A 13,944-nucleotide genomic window follows, 5' to 3' on the forward strand; every position below is an offset into this window, starting at 1 on the left:
ACGCATCTTACGGCCTCTTGGGAATGTAACTTTCAGCGTGCGCTTAGTTGTGATCTTAACAGCGTGCGCTGTCGAGAAAAGTGACATGGATGGAGAAGTTCTTAAGAGCCGTTAAAAGTGTGAGGAGGCGTGGGCGCAGGCAGAAGAGAGGTAGTTTAGACAAGTCAACGCAAGAGGTCGACGTGTGTTCACCCATATTTCTGGGTGAGCTCATGAGTCAAAGCGCCTCAAGAAGTTTCCCTCTCTCTCTCTCTCTCTCTCTCTCGCTCTCTCACTCTCTCTTTTTTGTTTTTTTGTTTTTGCGCTTTTACGCACGCAAAACTGTTATTTCCACAATGGAGCTGCCGTAATAGTCAAGTCAAAACCTGAACAAGTGAGATGCGTGTGCGTTTGAGGACGCAGATTACTGACAGATCTCCACAGGCAGCTAATGAAGGGTGGCACCCAGTTGTTTTGCCGAGAGGCGATCCACCTGATCCATTGTGCTACCAAGAAAAACAGATTAATTGACATCAAGCCAGGTATATGTTTTTTTTTTTTTTTTTGTTTGTTTCACTGATCTTCTAATGCGTGTACCATTAAAGAAATACTAAGGGTGCGTGCTCATTCAAGCTTTAATTGTCTCTATAGATTAGGTGGCTAAGTTGTTTCCAGTGAAAGACAAGTTTGTGCTGATAGACATTTGTTTTACTGGAGAAAGGAAATGCGTGGTAGTGTTAAGTAGACAAATGAGACAAGTGAGAACTAACAGAGCCAGAAAATGTCAAAAACTTAAGATAATGACTCGGCGCTGAAAATTAGTTGGTGTGTGGGTGTGCGTACGCGCTGACCTATGGCCATGACTGTGAAACATGACAGCCAAAAATGCTTCAGTGAAAATGTTATCCATGGAGCGGAGGGCAGAGGAGAAAACGGATAAACTGAGGGTGGAAGTGAAAGTGTTAAGAGCCCAGGTGGTTATTTTTCCCACTTCAGAGAACCACCACACAAGCTGTAATCGGCTTAAGCTGTGCCCCAAAAAGAACCCTTGATCCGGTTAATGAATAGATGACGAGTGATTTCAACATTTGTGTTCTGTACACAAGTCCCCCAACTGTTCAAAATCCCCCTTTTCACAGTCTTTTATATCTTACAGTTCACACGAAAGCTATTTGTGTCTGACTCACGTTCTCACGCACAAGTTCAGCTGCCTGAATTCGGCTGCCTGTTGGATTTTTACCGTGACCTGGATGGCCCAGGAATATTTGACCCACGTCATGACAGAGAATCATTAACTGGACCAACAATCGAAAACGGAACGAAGAAAAAAAGATTGGGGAGGACAGCCAGGAACTTTCTTCCTCGTGGTTTTCTCACATAATCATTCAATTCAGATGCACCCGGGAGCACGGAGGCGTGACACCGATTCTGCGGGGGCTGCTTTCTCAGCCACTTTCCTAGGAATTAAGGGTGCGCTAAAACTGCTCGTACTTTACCATGACCTGTCTATCTTGTCGCATTGTCTAAAGTTTCACTTCCTCAGTCTCCGTCAGCATGGATTTCATGTTGTGCGTTATATTTTTAGTATATCTGATACCGATAGACTGATATCTGATAGACAACGGGGACTTCACCGGAGGTGGAATGTAAACTACATTTACTCAAATCTGTATACTCGAGGCAGCCTACTTGCCGTTTTTAATCTTCTTTCCACTTTACTGGTTGACAGTTTTAAGATATAAAGGTTGGATAAAGAATAAGCCACAGGTTTTACAGCTGTTTCTGATCTGGGCACTGCGTAAACAGGGTCACATTTCAGAAATCTGAAAATCGGTCTAAACCTCGCACAGTTTAACTTCAATAACTCACGAAAAAAAAAGATTATAAAAAACACATCTGTGCGTCAGGACTTTTTAAAATATCCCCTGATCCCCTTGAAATCGTAAATTTAAGACTAAGAAGGCAAAAACTAATGCTTTTCATATTTTTTCCACTCAAACCACTCACTGCAAAACTCTTACTTGTAATGCGGTGATCTTACTTTCCTTCTTCCACCGCTGAACACCTTTCGCTTATATTCAGGCCACAAACAACTTCTTTACAACAGTTTTAAAAAGTAAATCTTTTAATACAGAAAACGAAACATTGTCGCGTTAGTGCAACTCATTCTTCAGTAGTGCATAGTTCAGTACACTTGTCAGCTGGTCCAGACATTAGCTGCAACCGTTTCCCGACAGCAGATGGTACAAATTACAACAAAAACAGCAATTAAGGGGAATTTAGCATCCATATCGAGTCCTTCTTTTCAGAGTCCGTGCTTTTATCCTCCTCCCCCAAAGTGCATCCAAGTAGTCGGGCATTACAATTCCCTCATGAGCCGATGTTTTTAGTCACACGGGGTCCTCTGGTGTGGTTGCCGTTGGAGAGGGGCCTCTCATGCGTCTGATGATTCAGCTCCAGCATGTAGCGGTTGTCCTGGACGTACATGAGGCCGCCAAATGAGTCCACAATTCCGTAAATGACGGCGAGTACCGTGAGTGCCGTTCCAAAGAAATACATCTTAAGCACTGCGGCCACCATGGCTCTTGTGGAAAAGGGGACCTGCAGGAAACAAAACCAAAAAAAAAGCGAATTTTTATAGATAGTTGGATAAGTAAACATGTGTAGCCCGAGTTATTTGATGCGGTTTACATGCCAGTGATCGTTTTTGTGCAGAAGTGACCTACGAGGAAGCATTAACAGGAAGAAATAACGAGCGACAGTGGTGCATTTGAGGCTACTTGTAAAACAACGACTTCTTCAGAAAAACAATCCAAAACGGACCCGGTGTTACGGTAAATTACCACGCCATTATTAGCAGCAAAGGCACCGATGCGATGCTGTCTACGCTTCTTGTTTTTAAGGAGTCAGCGTTTTCATATGCGACAGACTGGACATGAGAATGAAACAAAAAATCAATAAACGCAGTTAATCCTGAAGGCAGCTGCTACACGGGCAGAGTACATGGCTTTAAGATCGCACATTTAGATCAAAAAATGCGAGCGTTCCGTGTTTTTATAGCAGGCTGTTGAAGTCTGGTAGAGTAGCTTTCACACAAGAACATACCGGAGGCTGAAGCGAGACGTGTTTCTTGCTTTCCTTTTCTCTGTGTCTCGCAGATGTGTTGTACTTTTCCAGCAGTCGACGCCGTCGCCTCAAAGAGATGCGTATTTATCTTGTCGCTCGGTAATTACAATAATCACAGTCTGGCTTTGCTTCTTAAAATCTGAGTAACTCCTCATCTCTCGGTAGCTCACACCACACCACTGCCTTGTTGCCGTCTGTCCGCTTCTGTATCAAGCAGTGCCACCTTATGGACCAGTGACATCACATGTAGCACATGCAGCAGCAGCAAATTTCCTGAATGTGGGAACGGATGCCATTAAAAAAGACTTGTGGGTTTTCCAAGGGATTTTTTGAGCGATTTGTCAGATTTAAAGCGTTACACCTTTATGCACACGAGTTTCTTTTCTTTCTCCGATAAGTTTAACTCGACATGAAATGCTAATACACTCATAAACTATTCGATTCTCAACGAAGATCCACTGACAACGTTAGCTAAAGTTAAAGTTTCAGCTTTAATGTCAACATCCCAGGTTGTGTGCATTCAGCTGCCGTTTGCATAGTAGCAGCTGTTCTTGGTATCAATAGTAATTTGAGCTAATGCTAATATTAGCATGTTATCACTGCCACCTACTATGACACAATTCTGTGGCACGTTGACGTAATCGGCATGCTGCCGTCACGTCGATGGTGACGTCAATAATTTAGATTCAGGCTGTGTCCGAAAGCGCCCCCTAACCATTTTTATAGAGCCCTACACAAGGGTTACGTTATTTTGTGTTGGTGTTCGAAACCTTAATGGTCAAATTATATGGCCTACATAGGGGACTCAAAAAAATGAAGCTTTGTTTTTTTCAGGCGGCAGCCTGACACATAATGATGCGACAACAGTGACGTCATTAACTGCGCGTCAAATGATGATAGGTCGTTGCCATCTTTGTGTGAAGGAATTGATTATATGTTTTGTAAAGTCAAGTTAACTTTATTTACATGGCACATTTCAGCAACAAGGCAGTTCAAAGTATTTTACATGATAAAAATGATAAAGTGAAGTTTAAAATTTGTAATCCACACAAGAATTAGTCTATGTTCCAGTTATTATTAATCAAAGGCAACTCTAAACAAGTGGGTTTTCAGCCTTCCTTTAATAGAAGGAGAGTTTTTTCCAGATAGGAGGAGCATAGAAACTCAAAGCTGCATCTCCATGTTTGGTTCTGGTTGGATTTGTTTGGATGCAGAGCAGACTAGAACCAGAACATCTGGGTGGTCTGGAAGGTTGTTTATTTTATTATTATTATTATTATTTTTTTCTTCACTTAAGCCTGTTTCTTCCAGAACAACTGAGACCTCAAAGAAAGCTCAGGAGGTTCTGTCAGTGGACTGCGGTGGAGCCCCTGCCTGTATTCAATGTTGTGAGTACCAATAATGAACCTTCTTCAAACAGTTGTGCATATACTTTGTTAGTCCAAATCTGTTGTCACCCCAGCCACTTCTCACTCTGTCACTCTTCTCAAACATCTTCTGACTGTCCTTTGTATCTACTAGGACCACTCCTACGCTCTCCCTTCATCACCTGATGATCTGAGGGCCAGACTCATTGATGCCTTGGGTAGGGTTGAGAGTCTGGAGAGAGAGAAAAGAAATGCAATGACTCGAGAGAGAGAGGAGGGCAAAAGAAACAAAGTGAGCAGTGTTCTAGAAGAACTTAGAGGGAAGTCACTTATAAACGACGAGATGAAAGACTAGCTTTTCGTACTCCGGTAAAATCGATACCAATGTGTAGAAAATCTAAACCACCTGGAATTACTTACAGGAAACAGTGTGGAATTGATAACCATCACTATGTGCTGATGTCACTTGTTGTTTCTGTGTTCCACAAGCTGAGACTACACCACAACACCAAACTAAAAACAATACAATTACAGAGTGGCAACAATAGGAAAGAAATGTGCAAACCCTTTATTTTTCAAGGATTTTAGTGATAGTGATAGACACATATTATTAAAGTGTAACATACACTGTTTTTTGCACTACTTTACAGCTGATGAAACATGAATTACTGATGTGTGGGATCAATAAAGTTATTGTACTAAACTAAGACGTTTTAACACAGTGTTTTTGGTACCTGTTTCCCATTAACTTAGTGTGTGTGAATTAAATAAGCTGAGACATTCACCGTTAAAATGTGCTTTAAAATCCTAGTTGTATTAGTTCACAGCGCAGCTTTGCCTCCTCCAATATGGCGGACACACAGGCACATCACATCAGCGAGCCGTCTACGTATTAATGTCTATGCGTGTAGTGTCCTAGTGTCTGAAAGCTGCTGGGATTGAGCTCACTATACAGTGAAACCCTACATAAGGCGCAGTGAGTGAACAATTTCAGACACAGTTTTAGACTCAGAGACAGGCTTTAATGATGCAACGAGGGAAACTGCTTGGTCATAGTAGCTTAGTTGTTACAAAAAGATGAGCTGTTATACAGCTGGATAGAATAAGGAATAAAAGATGTTCTGTATTCACTATGGGAGCAGAGCAAAATCAGTCTACTGGAGATGCATGGGATGGATTGTCCATAATGGAGAGCAGTTTATCCAGTGTCCTCTTGTCCCTCACTGAGACAAATGACTCAGGCTCCCTACCAATCACATGTCCAGTCTCTTTCAGATCAATTTGTTGATCCTACTGATGTCTACTGATGGCTTTATTCACTTTGTTAACATGGCAGTTCATTTGCACCTTTTTCCACATGCATCCCGTACACAGTCAATCAATCAAATAAACAAATAAGATAATAATCATAATCAATCATAAAATCAGTGCTCATCAAGATCACTAAAATCTGAAGTAAAAATCCAATAAATAACTTAAAAAAAAATGATAAAAAATGAAAATGAATGAATAAATACACAGATAAAACCTTAAATGTTTCATCTGAAACGAGTGTGATCTGTGGTTGTTTAAAAGCTTTGTAGCAGAAGGAATAAAAGAGGTCATGTAATGATTTGTATCACTGCTGGGCACATTGTAGCGACGAATGGAAGGCAGAGATAAAAATGCAGGTGGCAACATGTGGTCTGGTTTGCTGATTATGGGTTTTTCCTCTCTGAGCGACTCATTCCTCCCTGAGTCATGCCCACATTCTTCTGCTTAGTGAACATGAATCAAAAATTGAAATTGAATTAATATCTAAGTGAACGTACGACGGAAGTAACAAATAATTAAAATAGAATGTCTGATAAGAATCATTTGAGTCAGCTTGATGTAACATTGACGTCTACAGAACTCACCCTCTAGGGGCTATAAATGTCAGTACAAAATTATATGTCAGTTGTTGTTGAGGTAGTCTGGGCCTTTGGGCTGCTCCAACATGCTGTGACAAGTTATTTCTTTGGCTGAAAGTTTGTTTAAGGTTTTAGAGTCTTTGGAGATGAACATTTTAGTTTTTTTGGTTTTGTTTACCCTTATGTCTTGCATTCAGCCAAAGAGATTAAGAGTGAGAAGAAAACTCAGGAAAGTCCACACTTGAGTCACTGATTTATACACGTACAAACATTTTGTAAACCTTGAGTTTGGGATGTGGCCGTCGACATCTTGTCAATGACTGTATTAAAACCTGACCGCCATCGGATAACATCAGATAACTTCAGATAAGCGAATTTGTCCAATGACGTCATAATGACTTGTAGAATAAATGTTTTGGTCCAGTATTTCCTGAAAGAAGTGGCTGATTTGGTTAATGCGAGGCTTCGCTTTTCAGATACTGTGACTGCGTCCATCTTGTTTTACGTACAGTCTAATGGATTACACATGTTTTCACTTCTTTATTCTAGATCTAGTCATGAGGCGGCGATGTTTTAACCATCAGACCAGGAGACAAAAGGAGAGCATTAAGCAACATGCGCTACTGTTTCTCCTAAACTGAATCACTGTGAATATGGTACATAGCTTGTTGCGTTACCACTGTGCACATTCACTAACCTAGTTCGTTGGGCTTGCTCAGACCTGTTTAAAAATCGAGTGATTTCCGATTAGCGGTCATGCCCTTGTGGAGCTTCCCCATTCATCACAAGGCCCATGACTAAATATCAAAGCTCTCATGATAAATTCATGTCGTGATGTCACTTCTGCCGAGGTGCAGCGTAATCAATCCATCTGTGGGTTCTGCTTCACACTTTCCTGCTTATTTACCTCAGAATTTGTGAAAGTCTTTTCAAGTCAACTGAGCGTGTTTATTATCCCACACTTAAGTAGGACTTGCTGCCGTATTTCAACTGTCATTAGCCTGCACATTTACTCAGGCAAATACTTCTCTGCGTACGTCGACACTTTGTCATAGCTCTTGAGAACAGAATGAAGTCTTATGATTTCCCGTGGTTAAGAGAGAGAGAGAGAGAAAAAAAGAAACCCCAAAGTTGCGCAATCAGCCTGAGAAGTAGATGTGAAAGTATCCCATCTGGGACACATTAGCCCTGAAGCAGTACAGTGTTAACTCCACTGAAAAAAAGGGATGATCTGTCTGTTTTTTTTGTCTTTTTGACAGAAGGTTGACTTTAAAACAGCTGCTGATTCATTACTAAACTGAATCCCGAACACTGAGATGTTTGTGTATGTTTCTGCAGCATCTACAGTTTCTCATCCACATATGTTTGGGTTTTTCGTTTTGGTGTTTACACTTGAAAATCTCAGGTCTGAAGGAGATAAAATCTAGCTGTTGATACACTGAAAAGTAGTTGGAAGCAGCAAAATCAGAGGTAAATATACAGGTGTGTCCTAGAATCGATGTAAATAATTACTCTTAGCATTTCCCTGATTTGAACAGAGTGATCAGAAAATCTGAATCAGAAAAAATGTTATTTATCCCCGAAGGGCAATTACTAGGGCGAAGAGCGGTACATAAAATAAGAGCAAGAGAATAAGATAACAAAAGAATAAAAACTGCAAAAGTGGTCAAAAAAGCAAAAAAACAAAAAACAACATTATGTACAATGGCAGGCCTGCTGCCAGTAACAGACGAGAGATGGATTGTGGAAAATAATATCAAGACCAATATGTAAAAGAAAAAAAAACAACTGTAAAACAGCAGACAAGGTATGACAAATAAATAAATAAATAAAGTGAGACGTGGTTAAAAATTTTTTAATTAAAGTGTCAAAGTAGTATTGCACAAGAGGTAGTATTGCACAAGAGGTCATGTGATATTGCACTCGAGCTTAACACAGGAGGACTTAAGTTATTGTGACCGTCGTATAGTTCTTAAAGTTCAGGAGGAGAATGACATTGGGAACAAAGTTTGCTCTCCTCCTCTGGGTCTTACAGGCCGGACGTCGGAACCTGCGACCAGACGGCAGCAGTGGATCATAGTGGTGACAGCTTCCGCCAGTTCCCTTTGGCTGCTGGAGAAGATCACCACCGCCTCCTTCATTTTGCTGACATTCAGCTCTAGACAGGAAGAGTCACACCATTCTACGAACTGCTGCAGAGCATATATATGTGTATATATACACACACACTCCTTACACACACTCTTTACACACCTTGTTAGTAAAAGGTTGGACCTCCTTTTACCTTCAGAACTGCCTTAATTCATACTTTCAACAACGTGTTGGAAACATTCCTCAGATAGTTTGGTCTATATAGTCATGATAGTATCACGCAATTGCTGCAGGATAAATCTGCTGCACGTCTATGATGCGAATCCCCCGTTCCACCACATCCCAAGGGTGCTCTATTGGATTGAGATCTCGTGACTGCGGATGTCATTGGAGTACAGTGAACTCATTGTCATGTTCAAGAAACCAGTTTCAGATGATGTGAGCTTTGTGACATGGTGCATTATCCTGCAGGAAGTAGCTGTCAGAAGATGCGTACTCTGTGGTCGTAGAGGGATGGACATGGTCAGCAACAATACTCAGGTAGGCTGTGGCATTTAAACCATGCTCAGTTTGTACTAAAAGGCCCAAAGTGTGCCAAGAAAGTATCACCCACACCATTACACCACCACCACCAACCTGAACCGTTGATACAAGGCAGGATGGATCCATTCTCCTCTGACCTCTCACAGAACAGCTGCTCACTGGATACTTTCTTTTTTGTACCATTCTCTGGAAACCCTAGAGATGACTGTGCACGGAAATCCCAGTAGATCATCAGTTTCTGAAATACTCAGACCAGGACATCTGGCGGCAACAACCGTACCACGTTCAAAGTCACTTAAATCCCCTTTCTCCCCCATTCTGATGAACGGATCTGATCTCAGTTTGAACTTCAGTTCCCCTCTTCATGTCTAAATACATTGAATTGCAGTCTCATTATTTGTGTTAACAACCAATTGAACAGGTGTACCTAATAAAGTTGCAAGTGAGTGTATTTATAGACACTGACTTGCTCATATATATATTGCTCATTTATATATATATATATATATATAAATGAGCAATATATATATGATGCAATAGATCACTGTATCCGCTAGGTGGCAGTGCTTGACAGGTAAGAGCTGAGAACACAACTCGAGATGCAAGATTCTTGAATTTCAACAGATGAGTCAAACTCACAAACTGTGACTGTTATTGTAATTGTAGCATCATCACTATGAGTCGTCTAAGTTTAGATTTAGTATCCCAGCAAGCCAAGTAAATCTGACACTGGAATTCAGCCATTCGGTTATGTTCAGTTTTCTCAAATTTTTATTTTGGATAATATTACTGTAGCAGACCTGATAGTTTAATGAATTTGGCTTAGTTTATGTTTTAAACTTTTAACAGGATGTTTTAGGATTCCATGCCATATTATAGTACAGTAGTAAAGTAAAGTATTTTTTTGTTTTTTTGCTGCCTGTACTGCTGCTAGCCAGCTAAATGAAACTGCATCCAAATGCTGCCAACATACAGTAAATGAACAAGAAAATACAGCATTTGGGCATAACATTATGACCACCTTCCTAGGACTCATTTGTGTCTAGGTCTCATTTGTGCATCCATAACAGTTGTGACTCATCAGAGAATGGGTCTTCTGAGGGTGTCCTGTGGTGTCTGGTAACTTAATGTTGTTAGTGAGGGGTCCTATGGGTTGAGGGGAGGGGCCTCTGTTCCAGTGCATCTGACAGATCAATTTGGGATCTAGTGAACTTGGAGGCGAGTTCAACACCTTGTGATGTTTTCACTTTTTTTTTTTTAGTTGTTCCTAAACCGTTGTTGTGTGTGTGCCTGTGTCAGGATGGCTACTGCCATCAAGAAGTGTCATTGCTATGTGGGGGTGCCTGGTCTGGTTGAGATGGGTGGTACATGGTACAAACAAATGCCATGTCCAAGCGTTTCTCAGCATTGTATTGACACAAAAATGGTCAGTGTCTAATCTATTTCTCCTGTCAGTGGTTTTAATGTTGTGGCTGATGGATGTAATTCAGAGTGTTTTTCAGTTTCTTTTACTTAACAGCAGACTCTAGTGTTCAATTGCATGTATTGTACTCAGTGTCTTCTGTTGGCCAGATTTTTACACTCACAGATTTGCCATCTACTTCCACTTTTGTTGAAATCAAAGTATCACATTTGCCTTTCATGGACATGGGTTCATCTTTCACTGTAGGTCAGTGGGATTCAATACTAAAGAATTCAACATCCAGCTGTGTGAGATCCGAATTAAACTTGTACACAGAGCTTATATTGCGCAACATAAAAAAGAAAAGAAAAAAAAATGGACCCAAATGTCTCAGCTGTGGTGAGCTTGATACTTTTAAGCATCTATTATGGTTTTGCTCAGTGGTAAAACATTCCGGTCTGAAGTAAATTATCTTTTAAAGGTTATATTGAATGAAACATTCCTCGGTGCCAATGGAAAAGGGAAGTTCAACCCTTAAAGACCATGAAAATAAGCAAGCTGCCCCATGGACTGTTATTAGAGCGCACTTGAACAATAACATGAATAGAGGGTATGCATTGACGTCACTGCCGCCCGGGGCCACGCCCCCCTGGGGGACAAAAACATGGTGAAACGCATCAATAAATACAGCACGACCGGGGAAAATGTGGATTATCAAATCAAATTATGGACAACTGGACTCGACAATGATCCATACGAGCTAGTGTGGATTTGGAAACGTATATTAGCCTCAGTTTCAGTTAGCTTTAGGTCATTTCAGTTATCATAAATGTAGCTAAATAAAAGATGCTAACGCTAAGAGCTACTGAGTAGCATCCGACCGGAGTTGAAAGGAAACAAAACAACAACATCCACGGACTTATCGGACAGCCCCCCAGAACGTAAGAAGTGCAGAACTTAAGGTATGACCTCATCAAAAGTTTCTTCATAATGCTGCGATCCAATAAAATATCTTTGGCAGTCGGAGATATCTGTTAAAATATATCTCTGACATGCTTTTCAAATCTGTTGGTACAGCCAATCGTACAACAGCTCTTCATCTTTTATTTATGTATTTATTTATTTAAATCAATTTTACAATTCAGACGCTATTAAAGACCAGGCTTCAAGCTAATGTGGGTGATCTCCATACTCAGTGGCCGTAACCACGGAAACTTCCGGTTACTGTGACGTCACGTGCATACTCTCCACAGGTGTGTGTTGCATGAGTTGAACCTGGACTGCACCTGGAGAAAATATTGAAGGACTTGCTGAGTGTGATGAGGCTTAAGTGGCACGATAGCATGAAGACAATAGCAAACTAGGCACCTCTAAGCTAATCTGCACCAACACTTACACTTACTTTTAGTCTCGTGTATGAATCAAACTCCAAGGACATGGAACGAATGCAGTTCTGATCGATTCAAAGTCATTGAAAATTCATTAGACACTAGATTTTAATTATCTCACCCGCATATTTTAAAATCCACACCCCCAGTTTGTATTTCGTGAGTTGCTTAAAAAATCTCTCACGAAAGTGACAGAATTCATTATATAACTCTTCTCAGAGGTTGTGTACCACTCCTCGTGTTTTACAACACATTAATATTCTGCTTCCCCACACACTGTAAAACTGTTCCTTGTTTTGTTAAAAAGCCCTCTGATACAAATATCGCGCTATACCTAACCAATAATTGATTGATATAAGTAATTAAGATCATTTGAGAGATTATGTCCACACACGCCCACGCAATCCACCAGACATACACACAAGCAGAACTCTTTTGTTGAGTGTAGCTGCTCGTGTGTTAAACCTCATGACTCTGATTTGTCTCAGCCGGTCAATGACTATCCACGCTGTGCACATGACTGTCATTACAACAGATGTAATCGAATGAGGGGAGACAGACTTGAGGACATGCACGTTGTGAAATTAAGAACGGGCTCCTGCATGTGACACTTTAATGCCGCCGATTAAGCGGTTTTAAGGTAGGGAGAAGTCCGCCTCGCACCGGTTCGTTCAGATCACAAATCAATGCCTGTATCAGAACAGGATCTTGTTATGCGCATATTGTGTGTGTGACAGGTTTTCCGGTACCATGTGCGTTGAAGTTGAGTTGTAAGTGGGGAACTTACCAGGGCCTCTGAGGGCGGGCTAAGAGGATTTTCCATCTTAATGTCTTGGCAACTGTCACAAACAGTCAGTCACCTGGAGGTGATCCCTTTGAGAAAAGTGACTGCAAGTCTGTGTGTGTGTGAAGGGGAATCCTGTCAGCTTTATGAAAAAAGAGAACGCTAATGCATGAATAAAACAAGTTAAATATTGTTGAAGTATGATTGTGTGACACATATTTGGCTGACGGTGCAATGGATGTCTGCAGCAAACAAAGCGTTTTATGGAGACGACAGGCTGGAATACATTTAACAGTTCAGGGTAAAAATTCACAAGGACAATATGACTTTATAGACATTTCATTTTTAGCCCTTTCCGAGCCACTGATGTGTAGAAGAGGTGTCAATAGACACTTACTGATATTTAGGCATTGAAAAGAAGCAACGAGGCCTTCTAATAATCATTCATCTTCATGACGAGTGCGTAAACAAGCTTTCAAGCAAGGTGAATGTGCATGTGGCATTTAAAGGGACTGTTCTTTTTTTTTTTTTTGAGGAAGTTGAGGTTGAGGTACCAGATGCTCATCAGTTGCCAGTTCGCCCATGGCAGTTGCTGGTCACGATTTCAGAAGTTAGTTTGTTGGTATTGTGTGACCGTTGAAGCACAGAGGTGCCGCAGTGACAGACCGGCATATCTGTGGTGTTTGAGGTCACATTACACTTGCTGTCTGACAGCAAGAAAAAATTAAATAACAACTTCAAAAGAGAAATGTCTAATCGACCAATGATGTTGACCTCCCCCTGCAGTACCTCCGTGGACCCCTTGAGGTTGCTGATCCTCTGTCGAAGACCTATGATCTACACAATTTTCGTATTGGTTGTTTTGGATGGAGCGCATTGAGCAAAGCCAAATGGCAAAAAAGACACAGTGGCGACTTATGTTTTTATAGAGGGGGTTCACGGAGAGTTTTTACAGACTTATGAGTGCACATGTATAAATGGCATGGACCTACATGTGTAGATTACAGCGTCTATGTCCCGCAGTACCTTAAATGAGCCTTTACCAATACCTCCTACTCATTGTTTCCATACTTGCGGACATGTGGAGGGTTCTTTCAAAAAAACACAATGCTTTTGAAACCGTATAGCGATTATGTAACACTCACATTTTGGCGCAATCTTTTCTCATGATCTACAAATACATGTTGTGTTAGAACGCGGCTCTGACCTCGGGCCTGCGGGACATTACACCAGAGTTTGTTTTTTTTTTGGTACAGATGAGTGTGAGAAGTTTTGAGAAGCACTGAAATGCAAAAGTCTGTCATGAGCATGCTGAGGTAAATAACCAACCACGGCGATGCTATGCTGCTCTATAAATGTGCTGCTCTGTTCT

The 13,944-nt window shown here is 41.0% G+C and overlaps 2 long non-coding RNA genes across 2 annotated transcripts; one reads left to right on the forward strand and one right to left on the reverse strand.

Annotated features, from left to right (window-relative positions):
• The first annotated feature begins 342 nt into the window (after positions 1–342).
• On the forward strand, positions 343–5,167 carry LOC124999855. Its single transcript, XR_007111237.1, has 3 exons — positions 343–1,449; positions 4,417–4,493; positions 4,627–5,167. It is a non-coding gene; the product is annotated as an uncharacterized LOC124999855 (long non-coding RNA).
• Positions 2,087–4,041, reverse strand: LOC124999853. The gene is made up of 2 exons (XR_007111235.1): positions 3,085–4,041; positions 2,087–2,580 (listed from the first exon to the last, which is right to left on the reverse strand). It is a non-coding gene; the product is annotated as an uncharacterized LOC124999853 (long non-coding RNA).
• Positions 5,168–13,944: the final 8,777 nt, after the last annotated feature.

Source organism: Mugil cephalus, chromosome 22 (assembly GCF_022458985.1).
Source record: "Mugil cephalus isolate CIBA_MC_2020 chromosome 22, CIBA_Mcephalus_1.1, whole genome shotgun sequence".
NCBI lineage: Eukaryota > Metazoa > Chordata > Actinopteri > Mugiliformes > Mugilidae > Mugil > Mugil cephalus.